This window comes from Nicotiana sylvestris, chromosome 2 (assembly GCF_000393655.2).
Source record: "Nicotiana sylvestris chromosome 2, ASM39365v2, whole genome shotgun sequence".
Classification (NCBI taxonomy): Eukaryota; Viridiplantae; Streptophyta; class Magnoliopsida; order Solanales; family Solanaceae; genus Nicotiana; species Nicotiana sylvestris.
The window spans coordinates 172,720,166-172,747,090 of NC_091058.1; the positions used below are offsets into that span (position 1 = coordinate 172,720,166).

General features: G+C 35.9%; 1 long non-coding RNA gene across 1 annotated transcript; it reads right to left on the reverse strand.

Moving 5' to 3' along the window:
* Window positions 1-1,855: 1,855 nt before the first annotated feature.
* LOC104237759 (uncharacterized) lies at window positions 1,856-3,434 on the reverse strand. The gene is made up of 3 exons (XR_011405159.1): window positions 3,307-3,434; window positions 2,522-2,551; window positions 1,856-2,405 (listed from the first exon to the last, which is right to left on the reverse strand). It is a non-coding gene; the product is annotated as an uncharacterized lncRNA (long non-coding RNA).
* Window positions 3,435-26,925: the final 23,491 nt, after the last annotated feature.

Below are 26,925 nucleotides of genomic sequence, written 5' to 3' on the forward strand. Positions count from 1 at the left end.
GGCCATGATCGTGCAATTTCTTGTGCAAATAGATGACCGTGGGGTCACCTTGGGGCACGTTTGCTCGGCTTTGCCATGCCGAAGAGGTGTCGGCCATTTCATCAAGTACATCACATGCCTCTTGGTAAGAAAGTTTCATAAAATTCCCTCCGGCCAATTGGTTCACAATGCATTGATTTGTGGTGTTGATGCCCCGATAAAATGTTTGTTGAATCATAGCCTCGGTCATGTCGTTATTAGGGCACTCTTTTACCATTGTTCTATATCTTTCCCATATCTCATGCAAAGGTTCCGTTGGCTCTTGCTTGAAAGCTAGAATTTCATCCCGAAGAGCTGCCATATGACTTGGAGAGAAGAACTTGGCGATAAATTTGTCCTCCAACTCATCCCATGTTGTAATAGAATGATTGGGGATCCTTTCTAACCAATCCAATGCTTTACCCCGAAGATAAGGCGGGAAAAGTCTCAATCTCAACGCATCCTCAGACACATTTGTCTGCTTGCTACCCCAACATGTATCCACGAACCCCTTCAACTGCTTATAGGCATTTTGATTGGAGGCACCCGTGAAATAACCTCTTTGCTTGAGCAAGGTCATTATAACATTTGTGATTTGAAAGTTCCCCGCCCGGATTCGGGAGGAACAATAGCACTGGGTATCCTTGATTTGGTAGAACTCTGGGAGCCACTCTCGGCGGTGCCGGAGGAGGGTCTGGAATGTTATTGTTCTCATTTGCATTTATATTGACATGCCGGCCTCTCCGTGGGAGTTGAGGTAAGACCTCATCTTGTTCTAGATCCTCTACCTCCTCCCCCGCTATCACATTGCCGAGAGGGTCATTTGCATTAAGAGCCATAGTATCTGATTGATCGACACAAACAAAGTCAGTAAATAAGAAGGAAAGAGAAGCAAAACACAATACTAGCTACACAAATAGTCAACACCGTAAAGCTCCCCGACAACGGTGCCAAAAAGTGATCGCAGCGGACTCAACCTAAGGAAGAGTAGGCGCTAATACTTTTACCCAATAGCGGTATCAGGGTCAATTTTCCACAGAGAGCTTCAATTTGGAGTTGAGTGTTTGTATGGTCTAGGACTATGTTTTAGCTCCTAATTGATCTTCTAACATTTTTGGTTTTCTTTTGATTATCAAATACAATATAGCAACTACAAATTTAAAGCTAAGTTAGGCTAAGATATTGATTCTAAATTGTATGCATTATAGAGAAAGGCACTAGGGTCGTGGCATGCATCTAGGTGGTCAACTAACGGGTAGAGATTCCTAATGCAAGAGTGATGAATATGGGACTTATGCTATAACTGTTGCACTTTTGCACCCACTTTCACACCTCTCGGTAGAGAGAGTGATTTTGTCCAATTGACTCTCTCGAGACCAATTGGGTAGGCCAATTTGCCCAAGCAACTCATGGTTCAAGTTGGGTAATTACTCTCTCGAGGTTTAACCCGTTAATTGGGGCTACCATTCTCATGAGTCTATCCCAATTCCTTGTTGGAATTAATCTTGGGGTCATAGACTCTCTTTCTCAAGAAGAGTCAAGACTCACTAAGCTAGACTTAGTGTTTGCAACCACCAAATCTTAATGAAAATATAAGATTAATCCAAATAACAAATACCCAACATCATTCATGCACTAAACAATCATACCCATTAATTACTCACACTAGGGTTGAGCCACAACCCTAGCTAATGGGTTTAGCTAGCCATAATAGAAACAGAAATTGAAGAAATAGTAGATGAAATTGACATAATAATTAATTACAATGTTAATCTACTCAAATCCACGTTAATACTAGAAGAAATTTCCCAAAATAGGCTAAAACCATGTAGTCTCGAGTTCAGCTCCTATCTGATAAAAAACCAAAATTGAAAAACTGCTCCTAAAAAGTAAAATGTTCTATTTATACTACACAGGAAAAATCGGACAAAAATACCCCTGAGGGTCTGGCGCGGACCGCGCACAAATGACGTGCGGCCGCGAAGGGTTTTGGGTCTTCATATCTTGCTTCTGGCACTGGGGACGCGGACCGCACAAAAGTGACGCGCGGCCGCGTGAACTTCATCCACGCGGACCGCACTGATTAGGTGTGCGGCCGCGTGGGCTTTTGCCTTGAATGATTGAGTCTCTGACACTCTTAGGCGCGGACCGCATGAAAAGGGGTGCGGACCTCACGTAAAGGGGCGCGGACCGCGTGAAAAGGAGCGCAGACCGCGCAGCTTGACTTAAAAATGGCATGGCCTCTGAACTTTCCTGTGCGGCCGCGTGACAAAACAGTGCGGACCGCACAGGTCATTTTGTTCCCCCCTTTTGTTGTCTTTTGACACTTGGCAGATTTCACTCCTTTTTGAGCCGATCTTTAGTATTTGTCATCTTGTCGCTCAAACCTGCAATCAAGCGCAACTTGTAAGCATTTTGGGATTAATTTATGGCAGTTAATGCACAAAGCTTAGGTAAGAATGGGTATAAAACATGTAGAAATCACAGTTATCACATAACTTACCACTCAATGCCATCATAACAACATATCAATCTGTTAAACCAAAATATGCATAGATTAGCATTCAATCAAGTTGGCTTCATCAAAGTTTTTGTCCCTAGAATTACTCCACAGTAAGAGATCCTCTTATGGGAACACATACAAATGCAAGATATAAAAAATAAGGTGAATCAAATGTGAATACCATCTCTGAACATAGCTTTAAACCAAATATGAATATCATCTCTAAACATACCTATAAACGAAATAAATAAGCACTACTTAAAGATGCAATATTGTTACCTTTAGATAAAACACCATATTAAATAAAAAATTTATTCAGATTTATATGCATTTGTTGCTAAATAAGTAGCAGTATTTCCCTCGACTACATCATCAATTAGATGGTCTGTAACTAGTTATATCCCAACTCTTAGTATGACTCATTCTCATAACATTCATCTTCCACAACTTCTTCTGTATCATACAAATCTCTTAGCTTTAGGTTTACTAAAAATACTTCATCCTTAATTGAAAACATCATCTACATAGTACACCATATTTATGCTTGAAATACTTCGATGTAAGGCTCATGTTCTTCACCCTCAATCTCGAATAATTATATAGAAAGTTGGAGTTCATTTTCTTTTTTCCAAATAAATAAAACATCAGTAGCATACAAATAATTACCTACCTAATGATCTTTGTATGCTAGAATTATTCAAATTTGAAGGCATATATAAAATATGCTCAAAAACTTATGCGAGCCGTACATAAACTAGTTTTTACAACAAAATGAGTCAACTTACCTGATAGCGGGTTTGAAGTTACACCATGTCCAGTACTCTTAGAAACGTGCACATCTGCAATAATGATATGATGCAAGACATATTACTAGAGGAAGTTTTCATTTGCAGTAATTCATTTTCTAAGGAAAGTGAAAAACTAAACTACTAAAGTATGAGCTAGAGAAGGAAAAATTTGTCACCATAGCAAGTAAAAGATATATATTCATTAAAGACCTTGTACTGTCTTGATATTCCTCAATATAGAAGTGAGAAAAACATTAGGAAGTTCCCTGACTGAATAATCGACAGAATAAAATGCATTTATGCTCTCCCATCAGCGCCGACTCTAACGTGATGAGGGGTAAGGCATGGGCCTTAGGCTCGCAAATTTGGGGGGGTGGGGCATTTTTTAAAACGAATAGGCTTATAGGTATTAAAAAAATGATATTTAGTACTTTTAATACAAAATTAGAGTTTTTAATATAAGAGGAAATAGAGCTCTTTAGATATGTAAATAAAGTAATAATTTGACATATTCAAAATGGATAGATGAATAGTTTTCTCAATGTTTCAGTTTTACTCCTTCATTAGATAATGTATAAAAAAATTCACTCTCCCTTTCTTAATATGTCCAAGTCAATCTTTCTTTTCTCCAATATCTTTATATTTCAGAAACCCCTATATATTTTCTTTCTTTCTTTTTAATATTCCTACTCACTTGATTTCTCCAATATTTCATTACTCACTTTATTTCTACAAGATATCATTAGCTCCACTGTTCAACTAAGCTTCCAATAATTCTATACTTCTATTGCTCTATAAAATATTATCTAATATCTACAATATCTCAAGAAAGATTAAATGAGCTGACTATATTATCAATTGAATAAAGACAATTAGAGAAAATCAATTATAAAAAAAGATTATTAACAACTTTGTAGCTCAAAAAGTTAGAAGAATATACTTCAAATAAAAACGTATGCTATAACTTTCTTTTAAAAAATTAGGCCTCATATTAAACTTTGGCCTTAGGCTCTGCATATACTTGAGCCGCCCATGTCTCCCATATTATATTAATTTGTGGGTCAATCAATTTCAACATCACACAACAAAGCTAAATTCTAATTGGAATCTGGAAAAGCTTTACCTTAAACAAAGGAGCTTCTTACTACAACACTGAGTAGTCTGTAGCCCGAAGCAAAATATCTAATGGTCTTTCCTCGAATATCAACACTCTTTAAAAAAGAGAATAAATTTCAAGCTAGATTGTCCATAAGGGTTTCATTACTGGTTCAAGCAATAACTACAACTGAAAAACCCAAATTCTACTGCTACTGAGATAAAGAAAATAAATGAAATTAAGAGGAAAAGAAAAAAAGAAAAAAATCACCTTTAGACGAGCAGTGACATTCTGAAGTTGATTCGCCCAAATAAATACTTCACTTCAGAAATTCCCAAGACACAATGCAATACCAATAAATCGTATTCCTAGCCTGAAAATACCTTAATAAAAAACTACTTAAATTGAAATAATGGAGCAATACAAAAGACATAATCCGTGATTCAAAAATCATAGCAGGAGCCATAAATTAAGAAGAAGAATAATACTTACAAAATGTAACTAATATGGACAAAAAATTACGAGAGAGCGCATCTGAAGGGAAGCAATGCACTAGAGAAGAAACAGTTCAGCCGAAGTGTTGAAAAGGGAAAACCTAGGGCTAGAGGCATAATAATGGAATTAAAAGAGGGAAAGATTCGGGAAATATTTTGGAAAAGGAGGGAGAACTTACCGCGTTTACTTTTCGAGCAAAAAAAAGGGAAATTTAAGGTAACAAATAAGTTTTTGAAAAAATTAAGTATTTTTCCAACAATAAAAATAATATTTTTGAACATAATAAAATTGCTAAACTCCCTAGATAAAATAAATGTAACAACTAGTTACGGATGTATTGATATCGTACTAATTATTTAAAATTTTAATTAATGAAATATGAATATCTTTTGAGATGTTAAATCTAAATATATTTTTTTATCTTTTAAATATAAAAAAATTGAAAAAACTATTTTTGGGTAATTTTGTTTATAACAACCAAATAAGATCTAAATTTTAAATGTTAATATAGGTGTATAACAATTAATCGTTAATATAGGCCAAAAAATATGGACATATGAGGCTGTTATAAAGAGGGTTAACAATATTTTTTTTCATTCTACTATTTAGCTACTGGTATCATATTCTTAAAATTTGTGAAAAAAGTTCATCCACAATAAAATCAATATCTTAATATTGAGAAGTGACAAATAAAGAGAGGAATAAAAGCCTTTGAGTTTTTAGAAGTTGAAAATTAAACTAAGATTAATTAGTATTCCTAAATTGTTTATGCTATTTGTTACTCACTCTGTTCCAGTTTATGTGAACCCATTTCCTTTTTGGTCTATCAAAAAAGAATGACCACTTTCTAAATTTGGTAACAATTTAGCTTAAACTTACAATTCTATCTTTAATGTGAAGCTTTTATAACCACACAAGTATCCTGGACCTCTTTCTGACTTGTTTAGGACCATAAATTTCAAAAGTCTTCATTTTTTCTTAAATTCTGTGCCCAGTCAAATAAGTTCACATAAATTGAAACGGATGAAGTAGTTTATTTAATTTTGTCTAATTAGGATTCACGGTCGGAATCATGTAGGAATAAGTTTTCTAAATTCCAGTCAAATTTGGTTTTTAGTAATATAAATAGGGGTGTAGCTACATAATTTTTTAGGTGGAGAGATAACATCGATGTAAAGAGATTCAAGAGCTTATAAATAAATAAAAAAGCCTCCTACCATGTTTGGTCTCTAGTTTGATAAATTTCTTCCGTATAGCCTTTGTTGAATTTTTTGCTTGTGCTTAAATTATTTTCTGGGGTATTTCAATCCTTTAAATTGGTATCGGAGCCTATGTGAGATCTGTCAAAACAAGTATGAGATCCTAAAAATATATGAATATTCTATCACTTGGTTATCTCATTTTTTTGTGTTTGATGGTAAAAATAATTTTGAAACTTGGTATCAACAGATAAAGAATTTTTTAAATATTGTTGGATTATGGTCCATTATTAACGAAGGATTTGAAAACTCTAGAAGGCACAATATTGATGAGTAACACAACTACGCAATTGGAAAAAAAAAGTCAATTGGATTGTGAGTGCGATATTATCTTGCCATCAAGGTCAAACTGCATGTATCTAACAAATCTTGCATGCAAAGTAATTAAACGAGGCCTGGACAATGTCGTATATTACCACCTAAAATCCACCCGAGGTCCCTCGGACCCCGACCAATCATACCAGCCAATCCCAAACCATAATATGGACCTGCTTGAGGCCTCAAATCACATCAAACAACGCTAAAATCACGAATCACACTCCATTTCGAACTTGATAAACTTTAGATCTTCGATTTTCTTCACTCGATGTCGAAACCTATCAAATCACGTCCGATTGACCTTAAATTTTGCACACAAGTCATATTTGAAATTAAGGACCTACTCCAACTTCCGGAATCAGAATCCGACCCCAATATCAAAAAGTCCACTTCCGGTCAAACTTCTCCAAAAACCTTCAAATTTCTAACTTAAGCCAAATGACCCAAAATGACCTACGGGCCTCCAAATCCACTTCCGATCGCGCTCCCAATACCAGAATCACCATACGGAGCTATTCCCAGATTCGGAATCCCAATCGGATATCGATAGCATTGAAATGCACTTCAACTCAAATTTATGAAATTCTTCCAAAATGCCAACTTCCACAATAGGCGCTGAAACACTCCCGGGTCATCCAACACCTGATCCGGACATATACCCAAGTCTAAAATCATCATACGAACCTGTTAGAACCTTTAAATCCCGATTCCGAGGTCGTTTACTTATAAATTGACCCTTACTTAATTCTTTCAACTTAAAGCTTCCGAAATGGGAATTTTCTTTCCAAATCCACTCTGAACTTCCCGAAATTCAATTCCGACCATGCGTACAAGTCATAATTCCTGAAGTGAAGCTACTTATAACCTCAAACTACCAAACAACGCGCTAGAGCTCAAATTGACCGGTCGGGTCGTTACACTTAGCACCATAAGACTTGATGATTTAGAATGTGATTTCGTGACATATTAGATGTCCCTTAATCAACAAAGATATAAAATAGTGGAGGAGGTATTGCTACCAAAGGAGATCAATGATCAACCTACAAAAAAAAAAGACAACAAATTTTGCGAAAATAAATCAAGAAGGCCAGAATTCAAAAATAGAGGAGCAAGAATCGAAGGAAAAGTTAAAATAGATGTTTTAGTTGCAAGTGGTGCACCACTGAAAGAGGATGGTGTTTACAAGAAAACTTACTTGATAGTCAAGATGATCCTAGTAATAAAGAAGTATTATGATACACCAAGAGAAAATTTCTGGTGATCTACTCAAGATTGAGGCGGAACTAGCTTGGGATCCAGAACCATAATAACTCATGATTACAGATATCGAAAATGGAATAAATTTTGTGCCATTATTCGAGATTGCATGTTTCAAGGAGTATGATGAAATGTTTATTGATGGCATTACTATAAAAACTATAGGGCGGCTAATTGGAATTGAATGGGTGTACAAGGCCAACCACAAGGCAAATGGAGAAGTAGATGATTCCATAGTAAAAGAAAAATATGTTATTGATATTTCGAAAAGATGTATCATAGGTAAAGCCAAATCAATTATGATCAATTTTGAAGAGAAGATGAAATTGACTAAGGATTGCGCTTCTGATTTTGTTGATGCAACATATTTTAGAAAATTAATGAGAGCCTAAAGTATGTGACTTCTACAAGGTTTGATGTTACTCGTGGCATACTCAAGTTTGAAGATCTTGGTTTAAGGAAGACTGTTGGAAATTAAACCGAGATTAATTAGTATTCCTAAGCTCTCTGGGATTTGGTATTTGTTACTCTATTTAATTCTATCTAATTAGGATTCACAATCGAATCCATGTAGGAGTAAATTTTCTAAATTATAGTCAAGTTTGATTTGTAGTATTATAAATGGAGAATTAACTCAAATAGTCGTTCACCAATTATTTAAACTAAAAATCGCCGGTGGAGGTATAAAGTGTGTATATTTTGTATATTATATGTGTATAATCAATGTATAATCTATGTATATGGCTAGAAAAAAAGTAAACAAAGATTATGAACGGCTATTTGTGTAAAAAGGGGTGTAGCTACATGGTTTCTAAGGTGGAGAGGTAGCTTCGATGTAGAGATATTCAAGAATTTATAAGTGAATAAAAAATTCCCGTTCTCTATCTAGTTTGTTAAATTTTTTCTATATAGCATTTATTGAATTTTTTTACTTCTGGCTAAATTATTTATCGGGATATTTCAATCCTTCCTTAGCTAAAGATGAATATACAAAAAAAAAAAATCTGAAGACAATAAAAGAAAAATTAATAACTAATATAAGGAGATAATGGAAAACCTCTGCTTTTGTGTCTATTTTTTGTAGGGATAGAATGTTGGGGAAAAGACAAAAAATGACAAGGGTTAAAAATTGGCATAAATTGCATCAATTTGTAGAAATTTAACTAAAATGTGCAATTTGATTAGATTTTCAAAAGATGGTAAAAAAATGACTAAATATTGCATGAGTTAATGGCCTCCAATTTGTATCGAATGGCAAAGATTTTGGAGACAATTAAATTTGTATTTCTGGAGGTTATCAGAAACTTCCACAATAAAACTGTCACAATATGAATAATTTTGTGAAAGTTAGAACAAACGCCATAAATTGAAAATATAGTGGAGGTCTTTTACAACCCCCACAAATAAACCGCCACAAAAAGAATTATTTTGTAGGGGTTAACGCAAACGCCACAAAACAAATGTATAGTGGGAGTTTATTATAACTCCCATAAATTAACCGCCACAATTTAACAATTTTTTTGTAGTGATTTACTATGGTTTAAAATTACCTTCTGTTTAGCAATTTAGTACCTCAATACACTTGCACCTTGTTTGCAAATTGCAACCATGAAAATTTTAAGGCCAGATTGCGACTTTCTTCCTTTACTTATCTAAAACTCTTTTTCTTCATAGCTCTTATATATGTCATAAAAATAGGTTCACACTGCCCAAATGCCACAACGCACTGATGTAAATATGAACCACAACTTCACAAGGAAGAGTATAAATAGAAAGTTAAAGGAACAAATTCACATTCTGCAAATATAAGATGGCTTATTCATTGACAACCTCCATGAATAATGCAATTTATGAAAAAGGAGATTGTTCTCTCTCTCTCTATATATATAGAAAAATAAAGCTTTCCTACTCCAAGAAGAGTAAGTGAAGCATTAACCAGTTTCGAACTCAGGAGAGTTCGCAAAACTTGAACCCACTTTGCTAGCAGGGTAGAGGATATCTTTGTTTTAATCGAGGTTAATATTTAATTTATATTGTTTCGGAGGATTGATAATATACTACACAGTGCCATTTTTTGAGGAAGCGAGTTCATATGAACTCTCTTGGATGTGAGTCTGCCCTGCTATATATGTTCCAGTAGCTATATAGTATCTTTTTATTTACCTGGTTACTTGTTGTCTAAATTTACTGATCATTTATTAGAAGATAAATTTACTTTTTGGTATAAAAATATTATAAAAGTAGGGTTCACTAGGCAGATAAAATGGTCAGTCAATTTTTACGGCATTTTGATAATTCAAGTTTAGCTTTAGAGGCTTCCTACTTTTAGCACAGTATAATGATGATAGAAAAATATGAACTAACTCAGAAGTAAAACGACATGAGGTACCACTAATGGCAAATAAATGGACGGTCGGTGTATCAGTTATATTTTTGATATATAAAGATTATATATCGATTATATACATTATACACATATTATGCATGAATTATAGATATGTTATATATTTACCGATAAGTTTTAATTTAAACAATTAGGTAAGCTTCCCAATAAAATAGTCCCTCTACTCGTTTATTTCTGCAGACCCAATAGAGATTTACCTAAACTAGTAATTAATGTTCATTACAAAATGCCAACATTGTTAGGTCACATGCAACGAGTCAAATAAAAACCTTCATGGAAGTATGTCCCAGTTCTTGTTCTATGCCAAATGATCACATGGGGATAATAAGACAGCATTTAAAAGAAAATTGGGGAGGGTGGAAGGTAAAAAACATTCTAGAATTTTACTATATTTACTTCACAGGTAGAATAAATTAACAAAAAGAATCTTAATTTTTTTCTTTCTTCGAGAGTTACTGAGCAAGGTTTTAATATGCCATATTATTGGTGAATGCCAACACATTTTATGAATCAAACAAAAGATTAATTCGTTCTCACTAAAGCTTAAATTCGATACCTTTGATTAATAGTAAAAATTCCAACTATCCGACTGTATTCGTAGGTGATTTATATGAACTACCTGCCCACCCTTGTGCCAAAGAAAAAAAAACAAAGAAGGATTTCTGGATTTTCTTTTATATCTTAAATGATGCACCTGCCAAATTAATGCTGAGTTGCTGACTTTAAGATTTAAAATTCCAATGACCAAATTAGAACATACCAAGAAGCATCCATTTAAAGGGAGATAAAATAGTTTTACTATATATTTCAAGTACAAATTTTGCTTGTCTACCATTTGCATATTAATCATTCAAAATAGTAGTGTCTTACTTGTTTATCGTTTCCAAACTTAGGATATTAGTCAAATGATTAGGCATAACATTAATGCTAAGCCAGGGTAACTAATCTATAACTCTAAAATGGTTTGGACATTTGTAATAAATCATGATTGGCTCCATATGGAGTTTATACAATTTAACTCAAAATAAAAGAGAATAATAACCGGAGAAAATTAGATTGTGACACTTCAAAAGAAAATTAAAATTTAAAAAGAAAATAAAAAAGGCACATAAATCTTACAAAAATTCAGATATGTTTCATAAGCATCATCAAGGACTATGAAGCCCATTTTATTTATGGACAGAGGGAGCTATTTAGGTGCATTTTATCTGGATAAATATGGCTACGTGACAACACATCCATGAGTAGCTTGTTTTTATAAAAATTATTTAACTTAAATATATTGTAAGTATAAATAACTTTATATTGTAAGTATATTTTGATTTGTTATATCAGGTAATTTGTCTTACTTTTAAATAGGGGTGTACAAAGGAAACCGACAAACCGCACCAACCCGATAATCCGAGTCAAATCGAGAAAAAAAAATTCGACTATGGTTTGGTGTTGGGAAAAAAAAAATCCGACTATAATTGGTTTGGTTTGGTTTGAACTAAAGAAAGTCAAACCGAAACCAAACCAACCCGACATTACATATATAGAAATTTTAGATATATTTAATATATAAATATACTTATTGTGATGTAATTTATAAATATTTCTTAAAATTTTCATAATTTTATCTTTTAAGGTATTATTTCAAAGTTGGACTTAGAACTTTTGAATGTTCCAATAATAAGTTTTATAGCCATCAACATTAGTAAACTAAATAATGCTAACAAAGCCTAATGCTAACAAAAAAACATTCAATTCACTACTATGAACGGGAATGTATTGAATATCTATATTTTGTTTTGCAATAATTTAGATAAAAATGCATAACCTATTTTTATTTTTCTTTAGCGTTTAGTCATGTAATTAATACTCTCTTATTAGTCTACTTATTTTATCATGACTTAGTACTTTTAGATTATGTTTATTTTTATTATGACTTTTTAATTAGCAATATTTATATTACATAATTTTATTGTCTTTATTGTTGAATATTTTAGGATAATGCCATGACACATCTCATATTTTATATTATTTTCTAGGAAAATACTTTATATAATTGTATTTTATTAGGATTAAAGAAATATTTTGAGCACAATTTATATGTTTTGTTCTACGAAGATTTTATCGGAAAAAAAACCCAAAAAAATCCGAATAACCCGAAAACTCGAGAAAAACCGACAGTAAAAAACCCGAGTTTTATTGGTTTGGTTTGGTCTTTAGATTTAATAACCCGACACAATTAGTTTGGTTTGGAAATTGTAAAATCCGAACCAACCCGACCTATGTACACCCCTACTTTTAAGGTAACTAATCATATTTTCTATTGGTGCTTGACATGTAATCGTCTTTTAAGTAACCTAGTGGCTAGTAGTATTAAAAAAAATTAGATTTTCAGTGATAGTTAAAAGTTAAACTCTTATAAAAATATAAATACTCTCTAATTAAACGTCATTTTTTTTTGGACAAAAGGTTCCTGACATTTTGAAAAAAATTATCACGAGCTAAACTTATTCTGAAAATTAATTTCCATAATATTAAGTTTATACAAAGAATGAATTAAATATAGATTACACATTGATGACAATATTACATTTAAACTAATAAATCAACCAATCATTTCGGTTTTGAAATCCTAATTACCTGCAACTAATTAAGAAAAGTTTGGATATTGGATCCTCAAATCCAAAATTTCAAGATTTTTGACAAAATTGTCTACATACACACACTTAAGTTTGGCAAGTATTTGAAGTAGTAGGAGGAAATAGGTTAGGTAAAAATAGTAGAGGCTGCTATTGATTTCTAGAAGAGAAAGATAATTTGTCAAATTTGCCTACTCTTTTGTCTTTGTTTGTGAGGACATGATTAGACGTTAATGTGATGAGTTCATCTCATTTGGAAATCAAGGGCAATTAACATCTACACTTTTGGATGTGATGTCACATCAAAGTTTGTGATTATTCACGTTTATGTTATGTTAGTAATTGATATTGTAAATTCTTTTTACATCGTCGTTAGATTAAATTGTTCTATAACAACAAATAACTCTCCTTAATATGATTTTTTTTACTATAAATATAACTTAAACTCGTACCTATATTCTTATTTTTATTGAAATTCTCTCTGTTTTGTTTCATGTAACATGTAAAAAGGCCTTTCTGTTATAAATAAAGTTTTATTTAAGGTGAATATCTATATTTTAGAGAGATTTTAAGGATTTTACTTGGTGGCTAAGTCATTCTTTCCCTATAAATAGAAACTTATTCCATTGTAATTCATGTTAAAGCAATAAGAACTCTTTCTCTCTCTACTTTTCTCTGCAATGTTCTTCTTCTTTTATTGTTTCATAACACATTATCAATACGAGACTCTAACCAATTGAGTAGAAGCTTTGGGATGAGCAATGATTGTTAATTGTTCCATGAACTTCCTTCATGATTAAATTCTGAATTTAAGGTATGTATTTTACCGTATTTTTCTCTTTTATTTTATAATTTAATTTTAAATACAAGCAAAGAAGATAGATTATAACTCTAATGGAGTTAGTAAGAAATTATAACCACTCGAAGTGGTAAAATTTCCATGTCTTGCCATGATCAAAGTCATGTATAATCGTGAGCACAAGAAGTGAAAACCTGTCCCATTGAATTTCCTTCATTCTAATTCCCTTAAGAGAATGTGATAGCAATATGTGATAAGTCTTAAAGAAGACAAAATTATAACCGTGAAGGTATCAATGGATATGGACATGATAATAGACGAAATTATAATCGTCATCATTGTGATAATGACAATAATAAGGATTCTCAAATAATTCTTCACTTTGTGAAAGTAATATTTGTCATCGATTTGACATGAGATTTTGTAAAGCACATATAGATGATTATGGTACATTCATGATGTGAATGTGACAACATGTGATTTATGAATACATATTCATTCTTGGAAGAATATGAACGTGCCAGTGATAGTGAATATACCACACTCATCTCTAGAAGGAGGTTTGGGAGGAAATAAAAAAATAATATCATTATTATGGCATAATTGGTCATTGGTCACGTACTTATTGTATGCCAAAATATTTTGACATTGTGATTATTAAAAGACAACGGTAATGCAAGAAACAAATCTTACATATAATTTTGACCATAATCATAATGGTATAAATTTCTCTTTAAAAGAGATATTCACCATATGGATGTTGATGAATATATGGTACTACAAAATTAATTGAGAACTCTGCAAGGGCCAACTATACTATTTTGGAGAAACACAATTGATTACCAATAAGGTATTGTGTTGTAGTAAGTCTTAAAGAAATTTATTCAGTTTCCAAAGTATACGCGAAAGCACGAAAGCGGTTGATTATATTGAGACTATAAATAAAGAAAAGATTTAATATCTTCTATTACTACAACTTGCAGCGGGGTAAAATATATGTGAAAAGCTACCCGCTTTATTCTCCAATTTGTACTACACAAATAAAAAAATACCATAATAAAGTGGATATTTATTGATATAAAAACCCATATCATAATAAACTTGGAGTTTATTGATAATTGCACATGTCATGGTGTAAACTTGAAGTTTATCAATATTGATAATTTATTGAGTTGGCATAATTGGTTTAGCCATGTTAATTTAAGTATGATGTGCAAAATTAAAAAAGAATTCACATGGGTAAATATTAAAGAAGTAGAAAGTTCTTTATGAATTCTCTTATGTTGTTTGTTCTCATTAATCAATAGACCAACTAAAATTGGGATTGAATTCCATGAATGCTGAAAATATCAAAGGTAAATATGAGCCCATTCATTTCTATGTATACCACATAAGATGCATCTATGATATGGTTACATGTGCAATTATTATTAACCTGCAACATGGTATTTTGCGAGGTAACTTGCTCAATAATTTAATTTCGAGCATAATTTCCAGATTTTCTATTCAAGAAGTTCATCTTGATAAGTTGGTTTACATCACAGTTGGTTTAGCAAAATAATTTATTGAGTGCCTCCATTTAATAGCTAAACTATTGCTTATGAGAACAAAGTTATCTATGTCAGTTTGATATAGGTTATATACGAAAGTATATTACATTTTCCCCTCACAAGTGGTTCAGGGTCAGGAACCAAATAATTTCATCTTATTATTATTGATGTGCAGTGTATGTTTTGATTAACACCATAATACACAAGGTGAGTTTCCAAAATTGAGGAATAAAGTTAGCTTTTCTAACATGAGGGGGAGACATGATAAACAATTGAGAAAACGTTACGTGGAACGAATTATCATTTGTATATTTAGATCCTCGAATAAAATAATATGAACTTGAAGTTCATAAAAAGATAATTCATTTGCGATATATTGCAAAGCATGCCAGACGCATTTGCTGACGCAAAGAAAGTAACTATATTCTCACTGCAAATGCTCCTATTAGAATAAGTCCTAGAAGGACAAAGTTTATGGTACGCTTAAAGCGTATCGACAAATCGGTTTCAAATAAATTTCTTGATAAAAAAGATGAACAAATGATCAAAATGATCATAATAAGGAGACAAGTGATCTAGAAGATCACATGAGATAATACTTCATAAAATCTCAGGAGAGGTTTAGGCACTTGAAAATATAAATGAAGAGATCTCTATGTCATGTCTTTATGAAAAAATATTGGAACCGATATAAAACGTTCGTCGATGATATCAATGATAGTGCTAAGTATAGACGAGGATCTTAAGTCTGTCACCTACAAACACAAAAATATTGGCCAAATGGAAGAGACACAATTCGAATAGAATTGATTTCATATGAAAGACATATAGTTTTGTCTATGTTGTTCAAACACTTGAAAGTATAAAGTTAATGGTGTATGCAATCACTTTTATCTATCTTATATGTCTAGCATGACAAAAAACTTGATATGCATATAATGCCCATTCATATGACTTATATGATTTAACTTATATGAAAACCCCTAAAGGATTTAAATTGCTTAAAGCATATAGAATTCTTGGTCATGATGTACCACATCCTAAGTACTATTTGTGCATATTTGTATCTTGCTATAACTATAAGCATGATAATGTGATAGCGAGAATTTTCAAGGTTCAACATATTCATTGGAGTTAATATGGCGGATTTATTCACCAAATCTCCGCCGATGTCAACCTTCAAGAAGCTAGTGCATAAGATTGGGATGCGAAGGCTCAAAGATGTGGATTAATGCTCTCATCAGGGGGAGTTAATACACATTGTACTTTTTTTCCCTTACAAGGTTTTGTCCCACTAGATTTTCTTTGCAAGATTTTTAACGAGACAACCAAAAGGTGTATTGTTAGATATGTGTACTCTTTTTCCTTCTCTAAATTTTTTCCACTGGGTTTTATTTTAGTTAATATTTTAACGAGGCACATTATCTGTTGAATAAACATTCAATGGAGAGTGTTATAAATAGAGTTCTATTTAAGGTGAATATCTATATTTTAGAGAGATTTTAGGGATTTTACTTGGTGGCTAAGTCACTCTTTCCCGACCGGTCGTCTTGAATTTTTGCACTTTGCTTGCTAGTTCTCGGATATGAATAGCCCCGTATGATGTATATGACTTAATGTAAATAGTCGGTTTTGATTTTTAGGGTAATCATAATGAATTGGGAAGAACAGTTCACAGTTTGAAACTTAAAATTTGAAAGGTTTGACCAAGTTTTGACTTGTTAGTATATGATCTCGGATTGGAATTTCTATGATTTGGTTAGCTCCGTTAGGTGATTTGGGACTTAGGAGCGTGATCAAAATGCATTTTGGAGGTCCGTGGAAGGTTTAGGCTTGAATTGGCGAATTGAAATTTTGACGTTTTCCGGTTGATAGGTGAGATTTTGATATAGGGGTCGGAATGAAATTCCGGGAGTTGCAGTAATTTTGTTGTGTCATTTGGGATGTGTGCGCAAAATTTCAGGCCATTCGGGTGTGGTTTGATAGATTTTTTGATCAAAAGCGGAATTCGGAAGATTTTTGGAATCTTAGGCTTGAACTCGATGTGATTTGGTTGATTTGATGTTGTTTGAGGTGTTTCAAAGATTGGTATAAGTTTGGATAGTGGTATATGAATTGTTCGTGCTTTTGGTTGAGGTCCTGGGGGCCTCGGGGTGATTTCGGATGGTTGGCGAAAAGTTTGAAGTTGAGTTGGGATAGCTGAAGCATTTTGTTGCTGTCATAATCGCACCTACGGTTGGGAGGCCGTAGGTGCGATGCCCGCAGAAGCGGCCAAGACGAACATCAGCTGGAACCGCAGAAGCGTTTAAATAAGCGCACCTGCGATAGCGCAGGTGTGGGCTTTGCATCGCAAATGCAGAAAATGGGGGCATAAGTGAAAACCACAGATACGGTGTCTTGGGCCGCGGAAGCGGTACCGCAAAAGTAGTAATGGGACCGCAGGTGCGAAAAGCCTAGGTCAGAAAGTATAAAAGGTTTCCCTTCGCGATTTTTGAGTTGTTCTTCACCATTTTTATTCGGGTTTGAGCTTGGAGAAGCTATTTTGAAGAGGGATTCAAGGGATAACAGTTGGAGGTAAGATTTTTGAACCTAATAATCGATCCTATGACACTATTTCACTGATTTGGCCTAAGATTATGGAAATTAATGGTTAAAACTTGGGGATTAGGGCTTGGTATTAGAGACCTTGACTTAGGGATTTGAGGGGCCATTTGTGGTCAGATTTTGGTACTTTTGATATGAATGAACTCTTGGCATGATAAGGAGCGTATTGATGTAAATTTTATCGAATTCTAAGATATGGGCCCAGGGGTCGGGTTTTGGTTAATTTCGGGATTTATGCTGTAATTTGATTATTTTCGCATGGGCTTCGTTCCTTTAGCATATTTTCACGCTGTGATTCTGACTTTGGATAGATTCGACGCGAGTTAAGGCCGATTTGAGGGGCAAAGACATCGCGGGCTAGAGTTTGGACCGGATAGAGGTGAGTAATGATTGTAAATGTTGTCCTGAGGGTATGAAACCCTGGATTTCACATCCTTGTGCTATATTGAGGTGATGCACATGCTAGATGACGAGCGTGGGGTCATGCACCGTTGGGGATTGCAACTTAGTCCATCCCATATGACTGTTTTAATGCGTATTTGATTGAAAACTGTTTGTTATTATCATGTTTTGAGCTGAATGCCATATTTGGGCCTCGTGCCAACTGTTTTGGACCCTTAGGGGATTTTTACTACTATTTCCTCACTGTTTTGATTTTATATCTGTACTCAGTCATGCTATATTCTAATGTTTTCATAACTCAGCCATGTTTACTCTGTTCTAATACTTTAATTGATATTTTGGCTGAGCATCATATTTTATTATGCCCTAGTGGCTTGTAGAGATTTCTACCTGAGTAGGGCCGAGGGCCTGTATTGTGAGGATTATTATGGGATCGGGCTACACGCCGCAGTAGTGTTGTACTGATTATGATTATGAGGCTGAGGGCCTAAGTTGTACGCCACAAGGTGTCTTGATATGAGGCTGAGAGCCTAATTGATTATGCCATGAGATGGCTTGATATTACGCTTACGCCATATGGGGCCCCTCCCAAAGTCTGTACACCCCCAGTGAGTGCGGGTACCCACTGTGATATGTGATATAGCCCGAGGGGCTGGTGTTGTTCCATGTTATTGCCCGAGGGGCTGATTCTGTTGGCATTGTTCCCGAGGGGCGGATTCTATGTGTTTATCCTTTTCTAGCTGCTTCTTATTTACTTGTTTAAATATTGAAAAGGTTTTTAAAGAAGCTTATTCTGAACCAAAGTGTTTTTATAAGATTTCACTGTTTATTTGCATTTTATTGGTTTTACACTACCTCTTTATATCATGTTGTTGTGTTTTTTCGTGATTTCTTATTGCTCAGTCTTCATTTATTGTTATTACTCACTGAGTTGGAGTACTCACTTTACTCCATGCACCATGTGTGCAGATTCAGGAGGTTTAGGTCCCGCCAGTGAGGGTTGATTGCTCCCAACAGGCCATTCGGAGTCCACTAGGTAGCTGCTCGGTGTTCGCAGCCCAGAATTTCTCCCTCTTATCTTACTTTCTATTTCTAATTCTGTAATAGACTGTATAAACTCCTTCAGACTCTTAGACACATGTTTAGATGCTCATGACTGGTGACACCCCGATGTCAGGCTGTGTTTGTTCCGCAAATTGTACTGTTTCACCGTTTCTTTAGGATTTAATCATGTTAATAACTTAAATTATGTTATTTTAATTGCTTAAAATGAATTGGGTGTTGTGTCGGCTGACCTTGTCTTCACGAGAGGTGCCATCACGACCAGGTTTGGGGTTAGGGTCATGACAAGTTGGTATCAGAGCCTAGGTTACATAGGTCTCACGAGTCATGAGCAGGTTTAGTAGAGTCTCGCGGATCGGTACGGAGATGTCTATACTTATCCTCGGGATGCTGTAGAACCTTTAGGAAAAACTTCACATTCTTGAATTCTTATCGTGCGTCCTTGATTCAGCTTGAAATGTAACTCTTTGAATTCCTTCCACGCGTTCGTATGCACGCATGAGTGCTCAGTATCAGATGTGCATCGATGGCTTGTGATTCCCTAATCAAGGGGAGAGATGTGATTTTCTGTGCGTTGATGTTGGGCCAGTCTGGAGGACTTGAGGCCGGGTTTTGCCTGCAGCTTGAGCACCGAGGTGCTGATTGTGCGAGCATGTGTTTTTGAACTTATATGTTCGGTAGTGTCCCTATTAGTAGAAGTGATGGCTGGATGACTATGTGATGAGTATGTTATGACTGCGAGATGTATTCATATGATTTGGAAGCGATAAGAAAGGTCTGCTGGAGGATAGAAGAACTATTTGGTGCTTGATTTCCATCTTGATTTGATTTATCGCCCTGAGTTATAGGCGTGTGAAGAATCTTTTCATGTTTTCTAGTTGGGGAGTGAAATGAATTTCACGTTATGATATGAGTTAAGACTCAGGAAGATTAAGTGACTGCGTAATGTCTATGACGGTGGAAGGGTATAAAGAGATGTTAGTTGAGGTGAATCAGGTGGGTTATCTCCTGCGGAGTGTTTTGAATGTTGTGTGATCCTTATGTGGTTTGTTAGAATGTCTCTTTTACCAGCGAAATGTATGTGCTGCAATTTGAATTTGGGTCGCTTAAGAGAGTGGGCCTGACTGCTACGAGGTTGAATGCGAGATTTGCAGAAGATTAGAGGTACTAGATGTCTGTGTTGTATGAGCTTATAAAGGATTGAGTTTAATCTCACTATGGTATTGTGGTAGTGATAGAGTATATGCATTATGAGTTATTGTGTGTTTTGATCTATGGCTTTGAGCCAAGTGGGGGAGTCTTCTATTGATTAGGTGATTGCATGGTTATGTGCTATGTTGGTTCCAGTTTGAGGTCTACTGGTGAATCAGTTATGGCTTGCAGAGGTTGAGACCGAGGATGGATCGAGTAAAGGAAATTTCAATAAAGGTTATGCTATGCTTTATGGGTGTATAAGAGTCATAGAATGACTTGAGTTGTTATTAGTAAAGGATGCTCGGTGTATAGGACAGGAAGTTGCTTGGTTGCATTAAGGTGAGGTTATATTCTGCGGTGTCAGAGTGCTAATGAGGCACAAGTTGTTCAGTTCATTTGATCAGGCTAATTGCAGTTTGAGTAGAGTGGATGACTCTCGAGAATGGTTTTAATGTGTTCAAGAATTTACATGTAATAATTGGATATTTTCAAGTTATATTTTTGTCTAGAAACTAAGGTTTGCATTAGAGGGTGTCAAGACTTGTGGCATTTCTATATCAATTATGGGATTCTATATATCAATATCAGGAAGGTGAAGGTAATGACTTTGGATTTGCAGGGAGTCACTTCAGGGTAGGTATTTTGAATGTGGTGCGCTTGGGAATAGTTAAGAGAGTATCCAGTGGCTTATGAGCCTTAGGCAGTGTGGTTTTTATGCTTGGGTCTCGTGTAGTGAGTCTGGGTTGAGGAATTGTGGTGTTATAGCAAGAAGAAGTATCAAGTTGGAGGTAAATTAGAAGGAACTTGGATATATGGGATAACTTGGTAGTAGGCTGGATCGGCATGGTAAGGACATGATTAGTTCTTTGGATGCTTATGAGGTAATGAGTTTCTACAGGTGTTTCGCGACAATTCTCTTTGTTTTTTAGTGGCCTGCGTAGCTTGGTTAAGTTAGAAGGATTCAATCCTGATGGTTTAGTTTTATGCAAATGGAATTCGGAGAGTTCTTGATGGTTTCTGCCACGGTTAGAGATGTACATTTTCTACGAGCGTGATGAGCGTGGGATGTGTAGTGATTTTCTTCTAGATGGGATCAATGGAAAGTTCTTGGCTAGTTGAGTACATAGTTGCTTGTGGCTCGGAAGGGATATGAAGCTCTCATGGTCATCCTAGGATGGTATGGTTTATGCGGTATGTTGTGTAGGATTGAGATTTGCATGTGTAAGGTCATGGTCCAGTTCTGAAAGGAAGGTCATAAAATTCTTAGGCAACGCGGGCAGCTTCAGATGATTAGGGAAAGGATTTTTAGATGATTAGGGAAATGATATTAATAATTGGTGTGGCTTGATGGGGGTATACGTTTCAGAAAATAGGCAAATGTTTGAGTTGAGGATACTTCAGTAGTATTGCGACACTTTTTTGTTGGATCGACTGCTGATATTCGAGTTTGCTTGGTGGCACGGAAGAATTCTCGGAGTATATCTCGTGGAAAGATTGGGTATTAGAGGTGTGGCATGTGTTAAGACGGTGGAATTGGGATCAGATATGGTGATTAGTGTGCTGTATGGAGTTGGAGACTGGGAGTTATCATAAACAGGTTATGTTGTGGTTGTGGGTCGCGTGTATCGGTCTTGTGTGGTAACTATTGGGGGTTAGGAGACTCGAGTGGATCTTTGTTGCTTGGTATGTTAGATTTTGGATGTGATATTGGGTATAGACTGGTTGTCTCAGTGTTGTGTTATTCTGGACTGTTGCGCTAAGACGACGATGTTGGCTATGTTGGGGATGCCACAGATTGAGTGGTGAGGTTCGACGGATTATGTTCACATCAAGGTGATTTTATTTTGAAGACCTAGTGGATGGTTTAGAAGGGTTGTCTTTCTTATTTGGCCTTTGTGATGGATGTCAGGGCAGAGACTTCTTCTATAGATTCAGTTCCGGTGGTGAGGGATTTTTCAGGTGTGTTTTCTGCTGCCGGGCATGTCGCCGGACAGGGTTGTTGATTTTGGTATTGATTTGGTGCTGGGCACCGTATCGTATGGCACCGACGGAGTTAGAGGAGTTGAAGGAGCAGCTTTATGAACTCCTTAGTAAGGGGTTAATTGGTAGACCAAAATGGATGTGTGTTCTACATCGAGTCGGCTTGGTTGACTCCGAGTTGTATTGTTGAGAGATATGTTGATTCGATTGTTATTGAGATTATAAGTGATCTGTGGAGATCTATGAGTTACCTTCCGTGTTGCGAGGCATTAGGATTTGTTGTATATAGGCACATGTGGTGCGGTTTTATCGGGGTCTCTTAGTGGAATTTGAGCAGGAAGAGTATTGGGTATTGCTCGGCGGATGGCATATCGGTTGTGTCCTTTCGGGTGTGTAATGTTATGTCAATTTCTTCACAGTGGTTATGATGATTTGCTTTGATTCTAGACATCTAATTGTGTGCGGTTGTCGATTTTGAGCATAGTGACTTGAGGTGTTACATGTGGACCAATGTTTGGATAGGGTCGCATATTGCAGCGAAGTTATGTGGAGGTATGACCCTTTAGGTTAGACTCATGTGTTCTGTTTCTATAATGTGTGACGGGTTCTCAGCATTGTGTTGTGGTGGTACTGGTTAGCTTGCAGTACAACTCTTTCATTTGAGTCATTTTTTTTCATGATTTGAGTACGTTCAGATTGTTGCTTATTGGTGCGCGGATCACACGAGTTGTGGCTGTAGATTGTATTGATGTGTCATGTCACCAGAGTAGTTATGTTGGAATTAGATGAGATCGTTGGGATATATAATGTACACAAACAAATTCGGTTTCAGCGTGTTGGAAAGATAATATCGAGGTTCGGCTCAGAAATTTGCTATGGTCCTTGCCAAAGGAGAAGTGGCTTCACGAATGGTTGATCTTAGGAATGGTTATGACTTTCTACGTGTTTCATTTATCATTGGCAGTATATGAAAGTGTTGGAATGAGACTTTAGTTGATAAGAGGTTTACTATCGGTATTCGATTGTTGTGTGCAGCTGCTGTGATTAGAAGTTATCGCTACAAGTGTTTGAGTTATGTGGTATATCATGTAATTGCACCTGAGGTTGTAGGTATGGGTTATTACAGCTGGTTCGAGCTTATTCAGAGTATAGATGTGGGATTCTGTTCTTGTAGATGATTTCAGAAGTGGAAATGGGGCTCTAAGGTTTATGGGCTAGGTTGGATTGTAAAATCTCAATTGCATTATGTTATCGGACCTATATGAGATAGGGTGACGTGGGATCACCCCCGGGTATGAGCACAGTAAGCTTATACAACGATTTGATGGTTTCCGGAACAACTCTGGGCACGTTCGAGGACGAACATATGTTTAAGTAGGGGAGGATGTAATGACCCGACCGGTCATCTTAAGTTTTTGCACTTCGCTCGCCAGTTCTCGGGCAAGACTAGCCCCATATGATGTATTATGACTTATGTAAATCGTTGGTTTTGGTTTTCAGGGTAATCAGAATGAATTGGGAAGAACGATTCACAGTTTGAAGCTTAAAATTTGAAATGTTTGTCCAAGTTTTGACTTGTTAGTATATGATCTCGGATTGGAATTTTTATGATTTAGTTAGCTCCGTTAGGTGATTTGGGACATAGGAGCGTGGTCAGAATGTATTTTGGAGGTCCGTGGAAGGTTTAGGCTTGAATTGGCCAAATTGGAATTTTGACGTTTTCCGGTTGATAGGTGAGATTTTGATATAGGGGTCGGAATGGAATTCCGGTAGTTGTAGTAGTTTTGTTTTGTCACTTGGGATGTGTGCACAAAATTTCAGGTCATTCGGGTGTGGTTTGATAGATTTTTTGATCAAACGCGGAATTCGGAAGATTTTTGGAACCTTAGGCTTGAATTCGATGTGATTTGGTTGATTCGATGTTGTTTGAGGTGTTTCGAAGATTGGTATAAGTTTGGATAGTGGTATATGACTTGTTCGTGCTTTTGGTTGAGGTCCCCGGGGCCTCGAGGTGATTTCGGATGGTTGGCAGAAAGTTTGAAGTTGAGTTGGGACAACTGAGGTATTTTGTTGCTGTCATAACCGCACCTGCGGTTGGGAGGCCGTAGGTGCGATGCCCGCAAAAGCGGAAGGCAAGCCACAGAAGTGTCCAAGAGGAACATTAGCTGGAACCGCATAAGCGGTTAAGGAAGCGCCTATGCGATAGTGCAAGTGCGGGCTTTGCATCACAGATGCGTAAAATGGGGGCATAAGTGAAAACCGCAGATGCGGTGTCTTGGGCCGCAGAAGCAGTACCGCAGAAGCCTGGGTTAGAAAGTATAAAAGGTTTCCCTTCGCGATATTTGAGTTGTTCTTCATAATTTTTATTCGGGTTTGAGCTTGGGGAAGCTATTTTGAAGAGGGATTCAAGGGATAACACTTGGAGGTAAGATTTTTGAACCTAATAATCGATCCTATGGCATTATTTCACTGATTTGGCCTAAGATTAATGGAAATTATGGGTTAAAAATTGGGGATTAGGGCTTGGTATTAGAGACCTTGACTTGAGGATTTGAGGGGCCATTTGTGGTCGGATTTTGGTACTTTTGATATGAATGAACTCGTGGGAGGATAAGGAACGTATTGATGTAAATTTTATCGGATTTTGAGACGTGGGCCCAGGGGCGAGTTTTGGTTAATTTCGGAATTTATACTGTAATTTGATTATTTTCGCATGGGCTTTGTTCCCTTAACATATTTTGACATTGTGATTCTGACTTTGGATAGATTCGACGCGAGTTGAGGCCAATTCGAGGGGCAAAGGCATCGCGGGCTAGAGTTTGGACCGGATAGAGGTGAGTAATGATTGTAAATGTTATCTTGAGGGTATGAAACCTCGTATTTCACATTGTTGTGCTATATAGAGGTGACACACACGCTAGATGACGAGCGTGGGGTCGTGCACCATTGGGGATTACGACTTAGTCCATCCCATATAACTGTTTTACTGCGTATTTGATTGAAAACTGTTTGCTATCATCATGTTTTGTGCTGAATGCCATATTTGGGCCTCGTGCCAACTGTTTTGGACCCTTAGGGATTTTTACTGCTATTTCCTCAATGTTTTGATTTTATATCTTTACTCAGTCATGCTATATTCTACTATTTTCATAACTTAGCCATGTTTACTCTGTTTTAATACTTTAAATGATATTTTGGGTTGAGCATCATATTTTACTGTGCCCGAGTGGCTTGTAGAGATTTCTGACTGATAGGGCCGGGGGCCTGAGGATTATTATGGGATCAGGCTACACGCCTCACCAGTATTGTACTGATTATGATTATGAGGACGAGGGTCCGAGTTGTACCCCACAAAGTGGCTTGATATGAGGCCGAGAGCCTAATTGATTATGCCACGAGATGGCTTGATATTGCGCTTGGGCCGAAAGGAGCCCCTCGTGGAGTTTGTACACCCCCAATGAGCGCGGTACCTAGTGTGATATGTGATATATCCCGAGGGGCTGGTATTGTTCTATGTTATTGCCCGAGGGGCTGATTCTATTGATATTGTGCTGGAGGGGCAGATTATATGTGTTTATCCTTTTCTAGCTGCTTCTCATTTACTTGTTTAACTGTTGAAAATGTGTTTTAAAGAAGCTTATTCTGAACCAAGATATTTTTTATAAGATTTCACTATTTATTTGCATTTTATTGGTTTTACAATGCCTCTTTATAGCATTTTATTGTGTTTTTACATGATTTCTTATCGCTCAGTCTTCATTTATTGTGATTACTCACTGAGTTGGAGTACTCACTTTACTCCCTGCACTCTGTGTGCAGATTCAGGAGATTCAGGTCCCGCCAGTGAGGGTTGATTGCTCCCAACAGGCCATTCAGAGTCCACTAGGTAGCTGCTCGGCGTTCGCAGCCTAGTGTTTCTCCCTCCTATCTTACTTTCTGTTTCTAGTTCTGTAATAGACTGTATAAACTCTTTCAGACTCTTAGACACATGTTTAGATGCTTATGACTGGTGACACCCTGATGTCGGACAGTGTTTGTTCCGCAAATTGTACCGTCTCACCGTTTCTTTAGGATTTAATCATGTTAATGACTTAAATTGTGTTATTTTACTTGCTTAAAATGAATTGGGTGTTGTGTCGGCTGACCTTGTCTTCACGAGAGGCGCCATCACGACCGGGTCTGGGTTTAGGGTCGTGACATAACACTTTCTTTGTTTTGAACCTTAGTAAATATTTCATACTCCTTTTTTAAATCCAAAATGCTTGACTTGCGCAATTTGGTTTCTTGCACATTTGTCATTCATTTCTCGTTCATTTAGTAACTTTATCAACTCTTTGGACGTTGACTCACTATCATATTCTTAAAGATATCTTTTAATTTTTTGTCACAACCCAAAAATCACTAGTCGTGATAGCATCTAACTCGATCCGCTAGGTAAGCCAACTAACAAAAGATAAAACTCAACTAAGATTATAAGAAAATAGATGATAGATAACTGAACATTTACAAATTTATCCAAGACCTGGTAGTACAACTCATGAGCTTCTATGACTTGGGATTTACAAA